The sequence below is a fragment of the Leptopilina heterotoma genome, unplaced genomic scaffold, assembly GCF_015476425.1.
Source record: "Leptopilina heterotoma isolate Lh14 unplaced genomic scaffold, ASM1547642v1 Lhet_60, whole genome shotgun sequence".
In the NCBI taxonomy this organism is placed as follows: domain Eukaryota; kingdom Metazoa; phylum Arthropoda; class Insecta; order Hymenoptera; family Figitidae; genus Leptopilina; species Leptopilina heterotoma.
Window position 1 is genome coordinate 3406181 of NW_025111138.1, and position 24574 is coordinate 3430754.

Genomic DNA, 24574 nt, shown 5'->3' on the forward strand with positions numbered 1-24574 from the left:
TTGGACATTAAGGATTCCATTGAAATGCGATAACAGTAAAAACAATTAAGTTGGAGGTATCCGCAATGACAAAGAGAGCGCGCGTTAGTTTCGTGTGCCATGCGCGACTCCACGCACTGAAAGCCAGTAACATTTGTCGGTAGTTCTAAAAAAAAAGTTCGCGTTTTTCTGTATATACAGTAAATTATTTCATCATTTTCTGATTCAGTGTACATATTGACATTGCACAAATGTAGATGTGTTTAGATTATAAATTTTTCTATAGTATAAATGCGAAATATAATTACAGTGTAGGAACATTAAACAATTGCGTATTAAATTAATTTGAGCTGTGAATTATTAGTTAAATAATATTGTGAATGTGGTTATAAGTGTTGAAAATTATAATTGTGCGTGGTAATATTATTTTTAGATTTCACATTAAAAATAAAAAATAATTTATCCTGTGCATTACTTGTGACCAAAAGATGTTGCAATTTCTCCAATAATTCACGTTTACGAGGTAAATTAACAGTAAATATAGAGAATACTTTGTTTTTCCTTTACATTAATATGATATATTTTAACAATTAATTTGTCTTCAGAAAAAACGATCATTAATATTGTAAAATAAAGAAAATTCTTTAGCTTCTTTAGCTTTCGATAGTGAATATATTATTTTTAATTTACTTTTATTTATAGTATTTACTTCGATAAGGTTAAGAAATCTATAGAGGTTTTTTCAATTAATTATAGTTTTTATTTTATTTTATTAATTTATAACCTCTAGATTTTTAGAAATTTAAAAAAGGATATTTCACGCATGTCATTCTATTTTTTTATCAAACATAACCTAAAAAATCATTTTTTGGAATTTAACGAATTTAACATACAGTAAATATTTCTAAGAAATTTTTACAGTATATTGAAAAATAATAAGTATATTCTAGCAACAATTAGCAAATCAAAAATCAAATTGATAAATAAATTTATCTGATCTTTGATATGATGCGTACAAAGGGCACCTGATACCAGGGATGGGTACGTAACATACTTCATGTATGTTACATGGGTTTGTTACTGTATGTTACCTAGTACGTTACGTCCTTACATTGTTACATCCATGTATTTTTCGAGAGTGGGGGGTAACATACGTATGTTACTTCATGTAACATACATGTAACATACGTAGAAAACCTCGAGTTACGCGTAACTGCGCAACCCTGCCTGATACCAATTTTCAATTGCTTAATAGTTATCTTTTCTACGCTGTCAATATTATTATATTTCAATCAATGAATATTTCAAGTAAACAGTTTAATAATATTAAATAAAATTTTATAAATACCTATATTTCTATGTGTACCAGTTCTGAAAACTATTCGTCTTGCATGTTATTGAAAAATGTAGTAATCAAAAACTCATACAAGAAAGCATGACTGCAAAACTAAAAATAAAACTTGATCAACAAAAAAGTACCTAATCCTATTGCACTTTATAGAAATGTTTAAAAAACTTTTTAATATTTAACATTATTTTAAAATGTTCCTTAATCCGAGTTCTCACTATTTGACGGTTTGTTAATGGCTAACTTCACTCTATGGTGTTTTAAAGCAGGGCTGGGAAACTAAATAACTAATTAAGGGCCCCCCGGTGAATTTTTAAAAATTATTTTTTATAAATTATTATTTTTAAAATTACTATAGTCTCTAAACATTTTTTTTTAACAAAAATAGAAATCTTTTAAATAACTAAATAAATAAAATTTGAATTTCATTGTGCAATTTCAAAATTTTTTAGTGATGCTGGTTGTTTGGCAACGTCGCCTGTGCTACAGCGGGCAACGAATTAATTCGCGATATCAAAAACACCATCATTGGATAATTACTCAAAAATTAGAAAGATACCAACTTTCAAGATATCGGTGAGTTATTTAAAAGTTAATAACAATTTTATTAAATTAAAAGAATTAAAATAAATAATACGGTGTGAGAACACGGTGTGATTGCACCATTATGTTTCTTACGCTCTAAAGGCAGATTCACATGTAAACGTTAAACAGTAATTGACTTACCCATCTCTGAATGACGTCATGGCAGTTGACGGTTGTCGGTTGTTCGAGTTGTTCCTTTTTTTATGTCTTTGAGTTTAAATAATATATTCCAATGTGCAGTGTCGTTTTATCAATAATTGTCGTGTTTTACAAAATTTAATATGTTCACTTTCGTAAAAAGGTGTTTTTGAGTGATGTGATTCAATATAATTCTGCGACATCATCATCTAAAATATTGTGGTTAGAATCATCAAAATACTTTCATCAACGATCAACACACAGTGATTTATTATCATTTGTTTTAACACTTTAGAACAAAATACTTCAATAATAATTCTAAAACAAGATAATGTGAGTAATTTAAATACTTATTACAATAAAATATGGTGATGTGTTTGTTAATTTTACACTATTTTGACGAAACTTTAAAAGCACCGTAAGCTCAATGTGTTTAAACACGTGTTTGTAAACACTTTGCAAATTTCACAAGTTGAAGTCTCATTATAGAAAGAATAGTTACTTTTTTCTGTTATTAAATAGAAAACAAGCGTCTTTTCTTTAAGTAAATATTAAACATAAGGTTATGTTATTACTCGTGGTTATTATTTATTTGATTATTTAAATTTTCGAAGTTATTATTATAGAGAAAGTCAATATATTATTGAATTAAGGCCTTAATTTTAATTCACACTTGTTTTGTAATTTACTTATTTTGACTATTGAATAGTGATACATGAATACATTTGTTAACATGTAATCATATGTAAATACATCAATAACTACTTTGTGCTTTCCGTGTAATTTCAATTACGTTAATGAGAAATCGATCATTTCTGATTTCTATTACTACATCCCTTATAAATACATACTCAATACACGCTCAATAAATACATACCTCAATGTAAGGAAACAAGAATTCTCCGCTGTCTATGACCATGATCTATTTGATCGAATCTTTCAATCGTGGAAAAGTTTACATTAGTCTATGAGATTTCAATAAATTCTTTTAAATTTTACTTTTTATTTTTAATTATTACTTTATTTTATTACTTTTTATTTTATTTTTTATTTTCTTCTCTCTTTTCTTATTTTCTTTTATTTTCTATTTAGTTTTGAACAAAAGAGGAAATTATTGAATATCACTAGCAATATACAATAGAAATTTCTCAAACGCCAATGACCCTAATCAATTTGATGAGATCTTTTAATTGTGGAAAAGTTCAAACATTATGACAAACTCTTTGTGTGACAAATTTTTCTCCATTCTATACAGTTACAATATTAATTAATTTTACTTAATTTACAAATAAGATAAAAATTGATAACAAGGCAATAACACAAAAAATATGTAAAAGAAATCTATAATAAATTATAAACGTTAATTATTTGGTTGTTTGTGCTTAAAATAAATATTTTAAGTATATTTCTCAAATAAATAAATAAATATTTTTTTAATTGAAATCTTTTTTGATAAATATTTCAAAAATGTTCCTAATTGGATTAAATTTTTTATTTACTTGTTACGCAATATAGATTGGAAAATAAAGCAATACAAAGTTATTGACGCGGTAATCAACTGTATAATCATGTCGAATCAGGATCAATCATACAGTTGATGTACCTATATGTCGTGTTGATTCATGTCTCATCAGTTAGCAACTGACCGGACCGTGCAAAACTTGCCTCGCCAATTTAGAAATTTTATTTATTTATTTTCAATTAAAAATATTTAATTTTTTATCAATTTAAAAATTTGTTTGTGTAGTTTTTTCAAGTATAAAAATAATATTTAAGTCATAAATTGTTTTATTACTGTTTTTAAGGAAAGTGTCGTTTGAAAATTCGAAATATTTTCACAGTGATTGTGAGTGAATTTGAGTGCACAAAATTTCTCGTTTTATTAGTTTTGAATACGCAAAGAAAAAATGTTTAAATTTAGGATTTCTATTACAAGTTGAGAAAAAAGTCGATTTTCAAAAAGTACGTACCGCATTTTTTGTGTTTTTAAATTATTTTCCTAATTTAATTATAAATATTATTTTAATTTTTGTACCTACATTGCGAATTTTTGTATTTAAATTATTTTCAAATTGAATTTTAATTAATTTCAAATCAGATATAATTAATTTCAAATTATATCTGATTAATTACAAATCAGATTAATTTAACTAATTTTGTCAAATTAAAAGGGAAAAATTCTGTTTTGTTTGAAAGTAAATTTTGTTCCATATACAAATATTTTTTTCCCATATAAATTTTCCTTTTCATATAAAATTTTCTTCTCACATAAATTTTCTTTTTGCATATCAATTTTCTCCTTCTCATAAATTTTCTTTCTACTATAAATATTTTTTTTTATGATTAAAAGTACAAAAAAGTAAAATAATATTCATAAAATTTCTTTCTCGTTTAAATATTTTTTTTCAATGATTAAAAGTACAAAAAAAAGTAAAATAATGTTCTTGAAACATAAATTGATCGTTTTATTTCGAAAATTTATTATTTGAGTAAGATAATAATATTCGTTATCAGAGAATAATTTGCTGCCGATTTAAGAAACATTTTTCATATCACACGGTCTTCGTATATATTTAATAGACAAAAAAATGATGGTGCCTCGATTAAGATAATAAATGAATGTCTATTCGATTAAATTCTTTTCAATAATCAAATAATCGCTGAAGGTCCATTGATGGCTATTGTTTTTTTTTTGACGTCATTAAAATGAACTTGTTGGTATTTCTCGTGACGTAAAAAAATTAATCTTTGAACTCACATTCATTCCATTTATGCATAATTTGCAGTCATTAACATTTTTCGGTTCTTCCATTTTTGGAAAAGGGGGTTTATTATTCATTGGTGTAAAAAATACAAATTATTTTTATTTTATAAAATTTTTATTGTTACTAATAAACAAGAAAACATTATTATTATTATTATTATTATTATTAATTTTGTAATTATATAATTAATACTATAATTGTATAATTAATAATTATAATTATATAATTAGTATTAATTAATTAATTAATATATTAACTAACATTTTTTTCAACTTGAAAACACGTTTGTTTTCAATTTAAAAATTTAATTGAAATTGAAATAAAAATTGAAGTTAATCATCTTCATGTAAATATTTTCGAGTGTTTATTACAAAATAAAAGTGTAAAATTAATAATAAAATTATAATTATAATTAATAGAAGGTTTTGAATGTTTTTTGTTCAGATATAATTTTAAATTGTGATTAATTTTATCAATTAATTAGCAGTAAAATATGTTTATTAATTTATGTGAGTCACAGAAGGAAGAGAAATTTTCATTGAGCTTATAATTCAAAAAAATTTTATCATTAAAAGATAACAAAGTACTATTAAAGAAAAGGATGTCGATAAAACTGGTTTTTCTCATTGTTTAGTATTAAATTGTTCAAAGAAATGTGATAAGATGGCAGCACGCGTTTTATTATTATTTTTTTCTCTTTTATTCATCTTTTGAAAAAAAAATAATTTTTTCATTACTAAAAAATTCAACTGCTTAAAAATTAATAAATAGTGGAGGAAATGTTGTTACTTCATCGAGAGAGTAGAATGAATTAGAGTAGTTGTATTAATAATACAATTAATAATTAATAAATTATTATAATAAAATAATAAATAATTACAATATAATAAAATAAAGTTTTCTTTGAGGAAGTAAAATAACAAATAATTATAAATATATTTTATATTTTATAATTTTAATTCTTTTTTTATTTATTTCCAAAAAATCAGAATTTTCTTAGAAATCGTGATTAATAAATAAGAAATTATGCAAATTTTTTTCTTTATTTTTTAATAATATTTAACAATTTGTTAAATAATTTTCGAATTTTTTTTTAGACAAATAAATAAAATTGTAATTTTGATTTGTGAGACAAAATTTTTAACAAAAATTATTTTTTTTTAGAAAAAAATGTAAAATATTTGCATGATCTTGATTTGTCAATTATTATTTTTACATTGTTGCAAGATCACTTTTTTTTTTTTTTTTTTTGAAAAAAGGAAAAAATTGCATAATTTCTCTTTCTCAATGACAATTTTTTAACAATATTCAAAGTTTTCATTGAAAATAAAGAAAAAATGAAAAAAAAACATAATTTGTACACGGAGAGACCCACATTCGTAAAAATTACTAAAAACGGTTGCAATGACCGGAAATAAGGGGACTTTTAGCATAATGTACTACAGAATTAGATAAATTTACAAAAGAAATAGATAAATTTGCTACATTGAAATAGCAAGTTTTAATATTTTGTGTAAGAGTTGTAAATGTAGCGAAAATTGATTATAGTTTTCTCTAATTTAATTAGAAAAAATCTGACAAATGAAAACATTTTCCACTAAAATCTTCTATCCACTGTAGTAATTTTTGGTGAGCAAGTGTGGCTAGCGAGTGCAGTCATATGGCGCCTGTATTTCTATTGGTTGCTAACCTCGTCAATCTCCGTAAATGAGCCGATGCCTTCCGATCATTGACAGTGACTATGTTTCGCGTATGTAAAATAAATTTGGATATTATCTACAATAATTAAATATAAAGTGAAACGTAGGTCGTTCGGTATCTCAGAAATTGACCATTATAAATTAATAAATTTTGCATTTATTCCTGTCCCAAGAAGTATGTCTTATAATAAGTTGTTAAAAGTAAACTGCTTTCTCGTAAGTGCTGTAAATTTTCATCATTCAATATATAAGGAAACAAAGATGTATACTTTCAGTGAAATTCGTTGTCGTGCGTGCAGTTGTGTATTAGTGTATTAATTAACCGCGTCTATACATATAAGTGAAATAAACATGTGTGTGTCTTCAAATATTTATCCAACAACAAATATATAAGTGTGTGAGTGTGTGTGTCTGTGTATGTAAAAATCCTTCCAGTTTACCTCCACTAGTCAAGAATTGACGGGAAACCGGCGACAAAAATCCGTATTTTTTCTTTTCACTCTTTCTTTCTGCATTTACAACGACTATAGTAATTTTACGTACACAATGTTTCTGAGTTTTACTACAGTTGTTTGGAACTATTGGACGAAATAGTAAGAAACTTTGCTAATTTGGTGAACATTTGTCGGGATTAGTGACTTAGTGTAGAAAATAGTAAAAAATACAAAAAGTCCCCTTATTTCCGGCGGTTGCAATGTGAATATAGTAAATTCTAGTGTGATTTTATACAAAAATTAGTAATCTCGGTCTCTCCGTGTACCTCATTTCAATTCTTGGTGTAACAAAACAAAAGAATAAATAAAAATAATAATTGTTTTAACTTTAAAATTAATAATCATTTTTTAGAATTACCTATTATTTATAAAAAAATAAATATTGAATATACAATACAGCAAAACATTAAGACATTCTTGGTTAGTTAGTTATAAAGAAAATGATAAATAATTAACTCTTGTTAATTGTTAATTATTAATTATTAATTAGTACTGTTTATTAAAAAAATAATGAGATTTTGTTAAAAAAAATTGTGATAAAAAAATTGAAATTTTGCGAAGTTTTTTATTTATATCTAAAAAATGGAAGTTCTCTTAAAACATTGTAATCGAAGGAGAAATATAAATGGTCCAAATTTATTTCCTTTTTCTTTTTCAAAAAGAAAAATAGAATTTTTGAAATTAAATATTATAAAAATATTATTATTAATATTAAATTAGATATTATTGAATAACAATAATTTTAAAAGCGATTCATAATTCCGTAACAATTAATAATAAATATAAGTAATCCTATAATTTAGAATTAATTTTTCAAAAATTAATTTAATTGTAATAATTTTAAAATTAATACGATGAATATTTTAAAATTATTACAATTAATTTAATTTAATGTTTGGAAAAATTTATTAAATTTATTCTTACAGACAATTGTGAAAATAATGTCTCTTGAATTTACTTCACTCACAAATATAATTATGAAATTCCCAGCTAATTTTTAAAGCATCTTAATATTTATTGATTCGGAATTAATTCTTTTATTTGATGATAAAGATATATTGCAAAATCATTCATTATTGACAAAATGAAGAACAATTAATTCTATTTTATGTACATTTTAAAACAAATTAAATTTTAATATAAATACATTAGATAAAAATCTTGCGACATTAATTTTTCATGAAAAAAGTTAATTTGAAAAACCTTTTTTTTGTAATTTTATAAATTTTAATTTCAAAGTTAATATCTAAAAAAGAATGCTTCTTTTAAATCAAATTTTACTTTAAAATTTAAAATTTTTAATTTAATTTAATTAAATTTTTTAAATTTTTTACTTTTTTTTTCATTTTTGTTTGTAATAGAGACAAAATTTGTAATTGAAATTTGAGGGGAAAAAATTAATTTGCTATTTATCGAAATGATAATAGGACTTCGCGATTTAATAAATTTTAAATAAATTGCCTGACAGTGAAAATAATTATTCTGTCTGCTATATGAAAATTAAATACGGAACCGGATTTGTTACATTTATCGATAAATATCTATTATATTAGACAATCATCAAGATTTTACTTTTTAAATTATGTTAGTTAATTCTTATTGCGAAGAAATAATTCCACATGTGTGTACATATTACATAAACGTAGCACGTTTTTCTATTTCTTTGACACGTTTTTCTAGTTTTTTTCTTTTTTTTTCTCTCGAAATTCTTCGTGAAGTATTATCTTATTTGAATTATCTCAATTTTTCCTGTCCTATAACAATACATTAATAATTGTGTAGAATTTTCATTATTTATACTCTTCTTGGCTTTTTATAATTCTTCGGTGATGTTCGCAATGTTTATTTATAATCAATATGATTTTAGAAGGGAAAGAAGAAAATATTTTATTTTATCAAACAAAACTTTTTTAAGCAAAAATTATAGTTTTTTAGTTCGAAACTAAAAGATACTTTTTTTTTTATTTTTCGGGGAAATTTGCATCACTTTAAATTCGCTAACAGTTGAAATAGAAAAAAATTCTAAAAGTTATTGTAATAAAATTCATTGAAACGATTTCATTATTAAAAAAATTTTTATAATCAAAGATTTTCAATACCAACAATTTTAATATAAATTTCTTCACAAACTCTCAATTTTTTTATAAGTAATATAAAATCTCCATAGGAATTTAATTGTTTAAAAATATATTTCATAAAGTTTTTCAAAAAAAAAAATCAATTTAAAAATTTTTTATAAAATTCTACAGCAAGAATTGAATTATTTTCTTCACAAGCAATCAAATTGTTCATGAAAATTCAATTATTTTCATAAATAATAAAATTCTTATAAGAAATTAAATTATTTAAAAAAAAATTATAAATTCTTTAATTTTTCACAATTATTCAATTATTTTTCAAAAAAAAAAAAAAAATTCACGAGAATTCAATTATTTAAAAAGAATTAAATATAAAATTCTTCTCAAGAATTCAATTATTTTTATAAATAATAACATTCTTCTAAGAAATTCAATTATTTCAAAAAAATTGATAAATTCTTTAACTTTTCACAATTATTCAATTACTTTCTCAAATAATAAAAAATTTCACGAGAATTCAATTATTTAAAAAAAAAATTGAATAATATTTTCGCAAAAATTCAATTATTTTCATAATTATTAAAATTTTCAGAAATTTATAATAATTCAATTGTTGAGAAACATTCAATTCTTCAATATATTATTTATGTTTGTATTTAAATAATTGAATTTCAGTGGAACTTTCTGATAAGAATTGATTTTAAAAAAAACGAATTTCAGTTAAAATTTTAGATAATAATTAAATATTAAAAGCGTTATAGTACGATTTTTTTTAGAAATAATTACATTTTAAAAGATTATTAAATTGAAATCATTGAAAATGTTAATTGTTGTAAAATTCTAACGCAAGAATTCTATTATTTTCACAAGCAATAACATTTTTCATGAAAATTAAATTATTTAAAAAAAAATTATAAATTCTTTAATTCTTCACACTTATTCAATTATTTTCCAAAAAAAAAAATTTCACGAGAATTCAATTATTTTAAAAGAATTAAATATAAAATAATTCTTCTCAAGAATTCAATTATTTTTATAAATAATAACATTCTTCTAAGAAATTCAATTATTTCCAAAAAATTGATAACTTCTTTACACGGAGAGACCCACATTCGTAAAAATTACTAAAAACGGTTGCAATGACCGGAAATAAGGGGACTTTTAGCATAATGTACTACAGAATTAGATAAATTTACAAAAGAAATAGATAAATTTGCTACATTGAAATAGCAAGTTTTAATATTTTGTGTAAGAGTTGTAAATGTAGCGAAAATTGATTATAGTTTTCTCTAATTTAATTAGACAAAATCTGACAAATGAAAACATTTTCCACTAAAATCTTCTATCCACTGTAGTAATTTTTGGTGAGCAAGTGTGGCTAGCGAGTGCAGTCATATGGCGCCTGTATTTCTATTGGTTGCTAACCTCGTCAATCTCCGTAAATGAGCCGATGCCTTCCGATCATTGACAGTGACTATGTTTCGCGTATGTAAAATAAATTTGGATATTATCTACAATAATTAAATATAAAGTGAAACGTAGGTCGTTCGGTATCTCAGAAATTGACCATTATAAATTAATAAATTTTGCATTTATTCCTGTCCCAAGAAGTATGTCTTATAATAAGTTGTTAAAAGTAAACTGCTTTCTCGTAAGTGCTGTAAATTTTCATCATTCAATATATAAGGAAACAAAGATGTATACTTTCAGTGAAATTCGTTGTCGTGCGTGCAGTTGTGTATTAGTGTATTAATTAACCGCGTCTATACATATAAGTGAAATAAACATGTGTGTGTCTTCAAATATTTATCCAACAACAAATATATAAGTGTGTGAGTGTGTGTGTCTGTGTATGTAAAAATCCTTCCAGTTTACCTCCACTAGTCAAGAATTGACGGGAAACCGGCGACAAAAATCCGTATTTTTTCTTTTCACTCTTTCTTTCTGCATTTACAACGACTATAGTAATTTTACGTACACAATGTTTCTGAGTTTTACTACAGTTGTTTGGAACTATTGGACGAAATAGTAAGAAACTTTGCTAATTTGGTGAACATTTGTCGGGATTAGTGACTTAGTGTAGAAAATAGTAAAAAATACAAAAAGTCCCCTTATTTCCGGTGGTTGCAATGTGAATATAGTAAATTCTAGTGTGATTTTATACAAAAATTAGTAATCTCGGTCTCTCCGTGTAATTCTTCACAATTATTCAATTACTTTCTCAAATAATAAAAAATTTCACGAGAATTCAATTATTTAAAAAAAAATTAAATAATATTTTCGCAAATATTCAATTATTTTCATAAATAATAAAATTCTTCTCAGAAATTCAATCATTTAAAAAAAATGGATAAATTCTTTAATTCTTTCTATAATTCTTGACAATTATTTAATTATTTTCCCAAATAATAAAATTTTTCACGAGATTTCAATTATTTAAAAAAAATTAAATAAAATTCTTCGCAAAAATTCAATTATTTTTATAAATAATAAAATTTTCAGAAATTTAATTATTTTTTATAAAATTGATAAATTACTTATTTTTGTATTTAAAATAATTGAATTTCAGTGGAACTTTCTGATAAGAATTGATTTGAAAAAAACGAATTTCAGTTAAAATTTTAGATAATAATATTAAAAGTGTTATTGTACAATTTTTTAAAAATAATTAAATTTTAAAAGATTATTATATATTGAAATCGTTGAAAAATGTTATAGTTGTAAAACTGTAATAAAATTTAAATTTTTTGAAGTAAAAATTCTTGTAAACAATTCAAATTAAATTTTATGTTTTAACTAATTTTATTTGTTTACTTTTAAAAATTACTTTTACCTAAATATAATTGTATTTTTGAAGAATTTTATGTAAAAAAAATTGGGAAAATAATTTTCAAACATTTAGAATTGTAGTTCTCAGAAGGATTAGAATAAAATTAAATATTTTTTATGGGAATCAGAAAACAGGGAAATACTGAATAAAATCTTTAAGTGAATCGACTAAAACAATTTTTTTTTTATTCGTTAAAATTATTTTTCGATAGCTATTTTTTTTACTACTTTTTCTCAGTATAAAAGCTACTTTTTGATGCTTTTTTTAAAATTAATTATCGAGTGTGAAGCCTCTGTAGGGGAAAAATTAATTTCAAAACTAAAATATTTGGAGATTGTAAAAATGTCTAAAAGGAAAGTAAATTAAAAATTGAAATGCGTTTATATATTAATTGCCAAACTCTCTAAATTTGATTATAAATAATTGTGGAATTACGAACATCTTGAGATTCAATATGGAGATGCTTTTCTTCACCTGCGAACGCCAAGGTCACTGTCAGGTGGCAGTTCAGTTGACAAAATCAAATTCCACGCGACCTTGGCAAACAAAAATGTTTGTTAGTCAGAAATTTAATTATTTTTTATAAAATTGATAAATTACTTATTTTTGTATTTAAAATAATTGAATTTCAGTGGAACTTTCTGATAAGAATTGATTTAAAAAAAAACGAATTTCAGTTAAAATTTTAGATAATAATTAAATATTAAAAGTGTTCGGTCCTCAGCGTCGACGCTAATTTCAGGAACCTAAATTCTCTATTTAGAACAATAATTCTTTTATCACTAATAAATGTTTTTTTATTTCGTAAAAAAAATGTATTGCGTCACAAGGTGACTGTACAATTGAAATATTAAACACAATAACCAATAACAAAACATAATCATATTGTTATTTAGCGTGTATAATATTTCGGAAATGAAGTATTTATTTAAATTGAATTGATGCGTCAAGAAAGATAATTTTTTAAATTTATATTCTTATATGTGCGTTGTGTATATATATATGACAAACATATTAGACTATTCTTAATGGGAAAAGTAGTGGCTAAAAATAACAAATAATTTTTTGTTTCAAGTGTCATATCTCGTCAATGCTTTAGTGACGAATGAGGATGAACCATCCAATGAGGATGAACCCTCCGTACGACCTATTTCCGGCTAAAAATAGCAAATAGAATGATTATTCTCCTGGTCAGTCTTTATACTTTATCATATCACCTTTTATTGTTGTGATGATGCGAAAGCGCCTTTTAAGGGCCAATGAACGAATGCCTTTTGAGAAAGGAAAAATATTTTTTTCATATCGCCTTTAACTGTAAGCGGATTTATCCAGAATAAGCTTTTTGTTTGTTTTGCTACAAAAAATTTTTTTTTTTTGTAGATTTGGAGAGTTTTTGATATTTTTTATGTCCGTTATCCATTGGCTTTGAAGTTAGCGTCGAGTTTAAGTGTCGACCGAAGTTTGCTAGGTTTTGAAAACTATTTTGGGTTTTTTAGAAATAAAAATGTCACTAATTCATAGCTTCAAACATTTTTCTTCTTTTTATTTTCATTGTCATTCAACGTCCCTGAAGTTGGCGCCGACGCTTAGCGTCGATATTTTTTTCCACTAAACCGAAAAGAAAAAAAATTTCGGCGGTTTTAAGTTAAAAATGTTTTTTTTTTTTTTTGAAAATTTAACTCCCTAAGGAAGTAAAAGAGGTAAAATTAAAGACATTTTCATCGTAAAAAGCGTAAAAAAAATTACTCGACGCTAACTTCAGGGATAAATTTAATTTTTTTCATTTTCATCGAGATTCAGTAAATTTTTTGTTATTTCATAAAATATTGAAAAAATATTTCCCTATTTATTTAAACATTGAAATGTTTTTGATTTAAAAATTTATTTATTACTTTAATAAATAAATATTAGTCTAAAAAGCGAGAAATCGGCCAAAAACGAAAAAACAGATTTTCATTGATTTACAAAAATTTGTTCTCATCTGTGAAAATGATTAGATCAACCATTTGCTATATAGTTGAGAGGAGGAATATAATTTTATGTAATTATCGTTTCTAAATAAGCTGACACTAAATAATTTATTACTTATGCGGTTACATCAGACCCCTATATTCATCAACCTGCTGTTATAAGTTACGACATTCAATTTGAAAAGTCGAATCAACGAATTGATGAATAAAAACCAGAAGTTTTGTCTTTGGTGTCAATGAAAGACACTTGCGAATTGCAATCAATTAATTGCTTCAACGCGTAAGACTTATTTCAATTTTATAACAACAAAAAAAGTGAGAATATTTTTTTTTTTATTATTATCGTTCTAGTTTGCGGAGCATTAGCAGAAAATAAGATAAAAATTACTAAAAGTAATAATAATATTCTTAATGGTTCTGAATAAAATTCAAATTTCTTTCATTTTATGTAAAAAATTGATGTTCTTTAAATTTATTTAATTATTTATTACTTAGGTTATTTGTTAATTAATTATTAATTATTATTAATATTTATAAAAGTAACACTTCGTTTTATTCGCTAATTTTTTAAAATAATTTTTTATTTTCTTTCTTTTGGGCATATTATTTGTAAACATTTGAGATCCCTGAAGTTAGCGTCGACGCTGAGCGTTTAACAATTTTTTTTCGCGAAGTCAAAAAAAAATAATTAAAATAAAACAAAGTGAAAAAAAAAATAAAGCAAAAAAGCTTTTTGTTAAAGAAGGTCTTTTAATTTCTAAATTGAATAATAAAAATGAAAATTAGTGTCATTTTTATCTCTAAAAAAACCCCCAAATAATAGTTTTTGACGCTGAGCAAATAGCGTCGACGCTATTATCAGGAACAGTACATTTTGGGAATATAATTATAATTAACATAATTAATCAAAATTATCAAAACATAATTATTACCAACAAAAATTATAAAAATCTATTTTTTGTTGTACGTATTCAATTTTTTTTTATGTAAAAATTCTTTAAAATTATTTTACACTCTAAAAGTTATAACATTTTTCCGTGTTTTTTTTATGACAAAAGAAAAATTTAACAAAAAATGTTGAGTCAAGCTTTAAAAATATTCTCAAGTAGAAATGATACATCGCACGATATAACTATAATATAAAAAATTCATTTGGTACCTACACGTGTCGAAAAAAATGTATCAAAACAAACAAAATTGAGAATTTTTTTTCCAGAATTTTTGCTTTATCAAAAAAAGTAGTTATGAGAGATAATTATAATGTTTTGTCTTCGCAAACAAACTAAGGGATTTATATCGAAAACATTAATTTTATTATTATTATTATTACCAAATATGGCATACACTTAAAATTAACTTCATACACAAGTATTTATTGAATCGTAAAGTTTGTTCTACTTAACAATGTGATTTCAAATTGTGGAAAAACACTTGACATTAAAAGATTAAAAAAAAGGAAAAAAAATGAGCTAGCATTTTGTCATTGTGTATATATATATGTATATACAAAATAAAATGAATTGTATATGGAAACATTTTTTTTTTTTATTTGTCTCTGTCATATTTACCAAATTAATTTGTCATTTATTTTTTGGGAAAAAAATTGCAGTGCTCTGAATATTTTTTTGTTATCTTGTTTATTGAAAAATATATGATTTTTTTCGAAATTAAAGCAATTGTTTTTTATTTTTTTGTTTTGGTATAATTTATAGATGTTTTGCAATAGAAATTTTTGAGATTTATTTCAAATTTTGAAATTTGGAAAAGTAAATTTAAAAAAATGTTTTTTTTACTTTTTTTTAAATACTTTAAGTTCGGTAATGCAAAATTTTCAATTTTTGTTTAAAATTTGCAAAAGTAAAATAATTATTGAAAATTTGCAAAAGTAAAATAATTATTGAAAATTAAATTAAAAATTAATTTAATTAAAATAATTGTTTTTTCATCTTTTGTTAAGTTTGGTAATTCAGAGTTTTGCATTTTTTAATCATTTATAATTCCCGAAAGTAAATTAAAATAATTGTTTTCCTATATTTTGTTAATTTATTTTTTTTCTGTAATTTTTAAAAATAAATTAAGTTTGGCTCTAAAATTAGTAAATTAGTAATTAGCGCGTCGAAAAAAATTATTTGAGGTTTTTAGGGACGAAAATGTTACTGAATTCATCTTTATATTTAAAAACATTTCCAGAGTATTTTTCAAACCTAAAAACTTCGAAAAATTTTTTTAATTTATTAAAGCTTTGCACAGTAGAAATTTTGAAGTTTTATTTCATTAAAAATTTAGAAAAGTAAATTAAAAAAATTGTCTTCATGCTTTTTCTTAATTTACTTTTTTGAAATTTTTTTTAAATTAATCTAAGTTTTGCAATAGAAATTTTTGAGTTTTTTTTCTGTATATAATATTTGAAAAAGTAAATTAAAAAAGTTGTTTTTGTACATTTTATGTTAATTACAATTGTTAATATTTTAAATTAATTTAAGGTTTGCAGTAAAAAATTTTTGACTTTTATTTATTTAAAAAATTAGGAAGGTAAACAAAAAAAATTCTCTTCCTGCTTTTTACTTTTCTGTAAATTTTCCTCTAAATTAATTTAAATTTCGGAATAGAAATTTTTGAGTTTATACTTCGTTAAAAATTTGGAAAAGTAGGTTGAAAAAATTGTTTTTCTACTTTTTGGTTATTTATAGATGTTTTGCAATACAAATAATTATTTTGGGTTTTATTTCATGAAAAAATTTAGAAAAGTAAATTATAAAAATTGTTTCTCTAATTTTTTTTTTTAATTTATAGATGTTTTGCAATAAAATTTTTTCAGCTTTATTTCATTAAAAGTTGGGAAATGTGAAAATATTTTTTTTAAAAAGTTTTTAAATGTGAATGTTCTGAATATTTTTTTTTATTTTTTTAAATATGAATATTGTGAATCTTTCAATTTAATAAAAAATTGTTTCTTGAAATTTTCGAAAAGAAAATTATGGCAAGACATTTTTTTCTAATTATTTATCTAGTTTTTCACTAAAAAGTTCGGATGAAAGGAAAAAGAATTAAAACTCACAATGATGTGGTAAAAATAAATTGTGTACTTAAAAATTAATTTTTAAAAAATATTCAATAAAACAAAACTCAAAAACCTGTTTTGAAAATTTGTCTGTAAATTAGCAAAGACAAAAAGTAAAGAAACAATAAAAATTAGCGAAGTTCACAACATTTATAATCGACGATTCGAAGGAAAAAAGTTTTAGGAACCTAAGAAGCAACAAATTTGAGGTTATGTTTGTAATTTCTTGGTTGAAAATATACAAAAGAGATGAAATCTCAATTCAAATCACTGATGATTAAATATTCATTGTATAATAAAAATAATTAATAAAAACTGATTTTGGTTTTAAGTTAAACCCAAAAACTATTAATTGAGGTAATAATAACACAAACATAACCTTAAAATGATTTTCTTCTTAGGTACCTTTCTTCAGAGTCGGACACATATAATTATCGAATTTCTAAATTGAATCTATATTCGATAATTGATTTTGAACATATATTTCAATAAATATTTCAATAAATATTTCAATAGATATTTTAATAGATATTCGAATAAAGATTTAACGAGTAAAAATTCTGCCTAACAAGAATTTGTCAATTTAAAATTGAACTAAACAAAAATTTAAATCGAATAACGAAAGGAATAGAAAGTTTGCGAAATGAAAATTTAGGATAAATTTTACAAATTAACAAAAAAACCCAAAAAAATGTTTTACGTCCCTTTTCATGACAATTATAGAGCAAATACCACTTTCGAAAAAGGGGTAAATTTTCATTAATTAATAATTGTTTAATTGTCATATATCGCATAAGGAAAAAAATTTGAAATTAATAGAAGGTTTTTTGATGAAACTTTTGCATATAAAAATTTTCTGTACAGTCATGGCAATGTAATATATATATGTATACATATACAGCTGTCGTTGAAATACTTAATACATGATCTTTCACTTCGGCATTATAGCGATAAGAAGAAAATAAAAGTGGTATTTTGTAGGTATGTAGGTGTGTCGATCCACGGACCAATCAGCGTTGAAAACCAGGTGGGCTCGACAATTCTTGACAATATATTATATCACTTATTAGTAGTATGACGCAAAGCAAAGTCACGAGTCACAGTTAATCAGAAAGTGGGAATGGAATTTAATGTCTACACAAACTGGTACATATTTCAAAAGCTATAAAAAAAATAATATTTTTGTTTTCTTTTCTCTTATTAATTGAACATTAAACACTGATAAGTGTCAATCTCCGATGTCAATTGAGGCAATTTTTTTTTTTATTTCTTCCTAATAAAATTTTAACTTCGTAATAATTGTCATGTACAAAAGACTTTAAAAAAGCCTAGCTAAAAAAAAAGTGTGTTTGTATTTATCAAATATAACAAATACTTTGAATTTTACCTGTTGTTTTTTTTAATGCTGTCACAGTGGGTCTATCTTAACCCCTTCTTCAAGTTGTAAATTCTGAGTTTCCCCACCAAGCATCTCCCACCAAGTCAAAGCTTCTTCGTATGTAATCATTTGCTATGTGCGAGTTCAGAAGTCAGTTCTCAGTTTAACGCGAAGTACATAGTGAGAGAGAGGAAGCGTGGATTGAAGCACGCAGTCATCAAAAAAAAAGAGAGGAGAACACGCCGCATTGTGTTTCGTTTAAAGAAGTAACGATTGTTTTGATAATATAAAGTTTTCTTTTTTTTTTTTTTTTTGATAATCCAAGTAACAATTGTTTTGGTATCCTGAGTAACAATTGTATCGACATCCCAATTGTATTTCTATTCGAAATCGAGTAATTTCAAAAAAAGGAAATTTTGGATCAAAGAAACTAGGATACGTCGAGAAATTTACTTTCAGAAGACAAAGGTTAGACGGTTTTTCCGATAAGGAACAATTTTTATAAGTACCGGTGAAATGGAAACACGTGAATCGGAAAATGAAGTTCAGTTCTTTGCGCAATTTAATCAGATCTGCCTTTTTGGTATCTACCTTGGTTCCTACCATTTTGGTAGCTTCCTTTTTGGTATCTACCATTTTGGTTCCTACCTTTTTGGTGTATCTTTTTGGTATCTATCCAATAGGCAAAATTCGATAATCAAAAAGTTGGATTAATGACTAATAACCACATCTTTTGATGTCGTATAACGAAACAGTAATCTAACAAGTTCATGTTCTACAATTTCCAGCAAATGTTTGCAGATGTTTGCTAATAATTCACTGTCGAAAAGAATTGTCAGATCAGAACAAGAACCACCAGAGACAAGCTACATTGACTCAGAGTCCACTAAACTTTTTGGTTTTCAAATAAAAATTTCGTGTTGAATAAAAATTCTTGTGAAGAATACAAATTTTGTGCAGAATGAAAATATTGCGACGAATAAAAATTGTTCGACACATAGTTTTTCCCTATAAGGATCTCAAATATCAAGTTGTTGCAATGCAGAATTTTTGATGCTGTTAACGATGTAAATTTGAGGATTCTAGAAAAACTGTGGAGCAGAAGTTTTATTTGAAGGAAACAAACAATTTTGTATGCTCTAAATTAATGATAGTGATATCTAATAGTTTCACTCAAATTATATTTAGTTCAAACAAAATTTGTCTCTTCTATACTATAACTTAGAAGTTTTTTGGTACCAAACCTCCATTTGTTGATTTTTAAACCAAAATCTATTTTGCATTATTTCGGTCCGAAATAGTTCTATCTCTTGTTCTGATTTGACTTTTTTTGGTACAGTTTCTTTACAGTGCAATACAATACAATACAATACAATACAATACAATACAATACAAAACAAAAACAATAGTTTAATAACAATAGTAAACTATTGTTGTCATGATTATAAAGATTTATTCATTTCTTTTCTATTCTTGTCTATCAAATAAAAAAATACTTTTCCTCCGTCAAGTTTAAATTGCAATTTATAATTACCGAAACAACATAATTTCGAGTATCGTGCACGACTTTTATTTACACTGATTATCTTCATATTATCTACATTTATCATTGTCATATTCGTAATACCAAGTCACGCAATTCGTATTTTTATTTTTTTTATTTCTTTCCTCTTTAAAAAAAAAAAAAAAAAAAAAAAAAATTAAGTTTAATTCTGATTGTTCTAGCCGCACCTTTTGCCGGTTTGTTGGACAATGATCGGAAAGTATCAACTATACCGAACATTCGAATTGTGAATTGTGATTAAATAGATCTTTATACAGGTATATTTTCAATTATATATTTGTTTATAGATATATATTTGCCATTTGTGCTGTATATGCTCGATGGCACCTACAAGGCTGACAAAAATTCTACACTATTTTTAAGCTTATTATTGCGTCAAAAGTATATTCTCTCATTGAAAGACACGAATAGAACACTTCTCCTCAAAGTCGTCAGTCTCCTCTAAAACATTGCGAATGTCACTATAATCGACTATTATCTTGAATAAATCCTCATTTTTGCTGGTAGAAAAAAAGCCTCATAATCTGACACGTTATTATGTGATGATGATGATAATGATGATCATTATGATATTTTAGAGATAACGAATTTATCATAATGATGTCAATTATATTTACTGACACGCTGCTTTGAAAATGACGATATGAAAATGTCATGAATGGTTGTTGTATACATTTTGGAATTGTACCAAAATGCAACCTGTGAACTCGAACTTTAATTTTCTTCTTAATACATAATTCTTGAGAACTAAAATTTTTGCTCTAATGTCTTTTGATACATTTGCTAATTGTTAATTTGGTGAATTTGGAAATTAAAAAAAAAAGGAAATTTGCAGCTGTTTTTAAAAGCGGAAAAATACTATTTCGAATAGTAATAATTATAACACTAAAGTTTCTAACAATCGTTCATTGAAAAAATAACAAAATAATCATTTTGTTATAATTTCAAATATGAATTTCTTGTCTCTAATGTTTTGAATGTTTTAATGAATGAAATTTAGTTCTTTCTTGAAATCAAATTTATTTTTCGAAAAATACAAAAAAAAAAAATGTGTTGCGCTCTGAAGAAAGGTACCTAAGAAGCAACAAAATTTGAGGTTATGTTTGTAATTTTTTTAATTAAAATAAATAAAGGGGAACAACTCTTGGTATAAACAGTTGATGATTAAGTCTTTATTGCAACCAAAATAATTCATAAAAACTGATTTTTGTTTTAAATTAAACACAGAAACTTTTAATTAAAGTAAAAATACTACAAACATAACCTTAAAATGATTTACTTCTTAGGGACCTTTCTTTGGAGCGCGTCACAAATATAAAAATTACAGAAACGCAAATTTACAAAAGTAATAAATACAAATAAAAAAAAAAATACAAAAATTAAAAAAAACGATGTGTTCAAAAATAATTTATAAAATTTTAAAGTGTTTACTTTATGTTGTTGATTTTTATAAGAAAATTTTGTTCTTTAATTTAATTTAAGAAAAATGATTATATTATTATTATTAAATTAAAAAAAAATAAAAACGATTAATAATAAATCAATAAATCCTAATTAAATAAATGAATAATAGTTAATAACAAAAAAGAAAACTAAGACAATAGAGAAAAAAAAAAGTTAAATAACAATAAATTGCGTCATATTTGAATGACTATTACATGAAAAAAAAGAGAGAAAGAGAGATTTCTACATAAAGAAAAGAAAATTATTTTTTAAAAAAGAAATTTTATTATTTAGTTCTCTTTATTGAAAAATCATTTTTGAATATAGTAGAATGATTGTGAAGTATTTTAATTTATTCAACATCATTCATGAATATATAAAAAAAAGAAAAGATGAAAAATGTTAAGAGAAAAGTGAAATATATTTATATACACATGCGTCTCTTTTGCGTCAAGAAACTAAATATGTGATTAAAAATGCCAACTCATTTCTTTTAAACAATTACATTTCGGAAAAATAATTCTCAATAATGATTCAACAGAAATAAGAAAAAAGTAACTATACATCCAAATTTGTATCAATATTACATTACAGTCATTATCGGAAAATTTACACAATTAAATTCCTTGTCAATTATTATTTATTTTGTGATTTGTTTTAATATGCCAATTTTCAATCTACAATGTGCAATATAAATTAAACAATTTTTAATATTTTTGACAAAAAATTTTCCACTTTGATTCATACAAAAAAAAAAAAAAAAAAAAAAAATTTTATGAAAAGAAAAATTATTATTTTTTTGTAATTAGAAATAATTTTCATTATTTTTGTATCCAATATAAATTATAAAATTTTCAATATTTTTGAAAAAAACTTTTCCATTTTGATTTATATCAAATACAAATGGAAAAGGAAAATTATCATTTTTTTGTAATTAAAAATAATTTTCATTATTATGGTAACTTTAAATAATAATAATTTTTATTAATAATATAATTATTATTAACAATTATTTTATTATTATTTAATGTAATAATATAATTTAATATAATAATTATTATTATTATTAATTATTATTGACAATATCAAATATTATTATTATTTATTTTTTGTAAAATATTTTTTTAAAAAATTTTTTTATAAAAGAATTTTTATTTATTTGAACGTTCTTAACTTTATAGGAAAATTGCGTCAGCGAAATTTACAAAGTTTATTGAACGATGACTGAGAAAAGAAATATTTTCCAAGTATTAAATATTAGAGAATTTTCTTTAAAAGAATTGTTTTTTCTTTTTTAATTGTCGATCATGAAGCTTTTTTCAAAAAAAAAAAAAAATTGTTTAGACAATAATATAATATAATTATGTAAAAATTTAAATAGAAAAATATTTTTTCATATTTAATTGTTGATTGAAAATGTTTTAAAATTCGCAATTAGTGGAAAAATAATATTAAAAATATTTTCCCATATAATTGTTGATTGAAAAGGTCCTAAAATTCACAATTTAATGGAAAATTATTATGAAGAAAAAATATTGTGAGAATAAAAATAAAATAAAGAAAATAGACTAAAATTAATACGTATAAATGAAAGCAGAAAAAAAATTAAAATGAAATTAAAAATATGAATTACAAAAGACTAAATAAAAAAAAAACTAAAATTAAATTAAACATAAGAATAAAAGAAATTGAAATAAAAATAAGGAAAATGAAGTAAAACTAAAAATAAAAATAAGAAACAAATTCACATAAAAATTTTAAAAATTAAAAATAAATTATTAAAAAAAATAACAAAGAATACTTTATGGAAAGATTATTATTAATAATAGTATAATTATAAAAATATAGTTTCAAAACTATAGTACTTTAGACAGTATTATTTGCAAAACATCTTTTTCGAACAAACGTTTCTTTGTATTCATTTCAAAAAAAAAAAAAAAAAAAAAAAAAAAAAAAAGACAACGTGGAATAAGTAAAGGAAAATACAGTTTAATTTAAATGATGTCCGTGCATTTTACATGATCATAACACACCATTCGGGTGATAAGTTTAATATTATATATATACATATAAGAACTGCGCAATGTTTCAATTGCCCAGACATCTCCCACTACTCAAAGTTTCTCAGGTAGCACATGTATTATATGCACCCGATTTTAAAGTACTCTCGCAGATACTCTTAGGCTTTTACTTTTTCACGTTCTTCAGACAAAAAAAAAAAATGAAATAAAATAAAAATAAAAAAAATTACCTGTGAGTGAAATATAAACAAAAAGTGCTAATCGAGAATGCTCGAGTATTATTATAGCTAATAGCAGAAAATTATTTACCCATAACTGGATTGTCGAGCAAAAAAAATGAAAATAGCAAAAAATGATATACATTTTTTCTGTTTCATAACAATTTTCTTTCATTCGATAATATACGCCATATTTCAAAAAAATACGGCTGAAAGTTTGATGAGTTGACAAATTTTTTTGGAAAAAGTGAGTAGTTTTTGGATTTAGGGGAAAACGAATGTTTCTTAGCCTTCAAAAGTGTATTTAATTTTTTTTTTCATTAATTATTTGCTTCGATTTATTTTTTTTCGGAGAATTTTATTATTTTTTTTTAGTTTTTACTTTTGAATTTTTCTTCTTTGTATTTTGCATTTTTTCTCCTTTTTATTTTCGTTTTGCTTCTTTCCTTTTTGTATTGTGTATTTTCGCTTTTTTTCTTTTTCTATTATTACTTTCTTCCTTTTTGTATTTTTACTTTTTTCTTTTTGTATTATTACTTTTTTTTCTTTTTTTTATTTTCCTTTTTCAATTTTGTTTTTTTTTTATTATTTTTTATTTTCTACTTTTGCTTATATTTATTTTATTTTTAATTATTTTATTTCTTAATAAATATTATTATTTTTTAATCTTTTATTTTTCATTTTTGCTTTTATTTATTTTTTTCTCTCCAATTTTTCATTTTCTTTTTTAATTAATTTTTTTTTTTTTTGCCCAACAATCAAAACCAGTTTAGAATAATAATTTTTTTTTTCTAATAGAGCAAAACTAGATTTTATGAAGAAAAAAAAAGTGATTGATTTTCTCTCTTTCCAATTTTGCTGAAAGAAGTAATAATAATTCTTTATATGTCTTAATGTAGACGATATTTGAATTGCTTTGAAAGTATACAATACATTTTTCAAGGCTGATGAAACAGGAAGACGTTAAATCATTCAAGGTGTTGTCGGTAAATCGGCCGACAA

General features: G+C 23.3%; 1 protein-coding gene across 7 annotated transcripts in view; it reads left to right on the forward strand.

Annotated features, from left to right (window-relative positions):
* The first annotated feature begins 91 nt into the window (after positions 1-91).
* The window catches only part of LOC122509421 (trehalase-like), a 45307-nt gene continuing 20824 nt past the window's right edge, over positions 92-24574 (forward strand). For 3 of the 7 annotated variants that reach the window (XM_043623482.1, XM_043623487.1, XM_043623489.1), the window contains exon 1: positions 2065-2383. The gene's annotated coding sequence lies outside the window, so the exon portion shown is untranslated. Of the gene's footprint in view, positions 503-1779; positions 1904-2064; positions 2384-3822; positions 4013-18643; positions 18795-20051; positions 20148-24574 lie in introns of those variants that run through there. The other 4 variants (XM_043623483.1, XM_043623485.1, XM_043623486.1 and 1 more) reach the window with 4 other exon arrangements.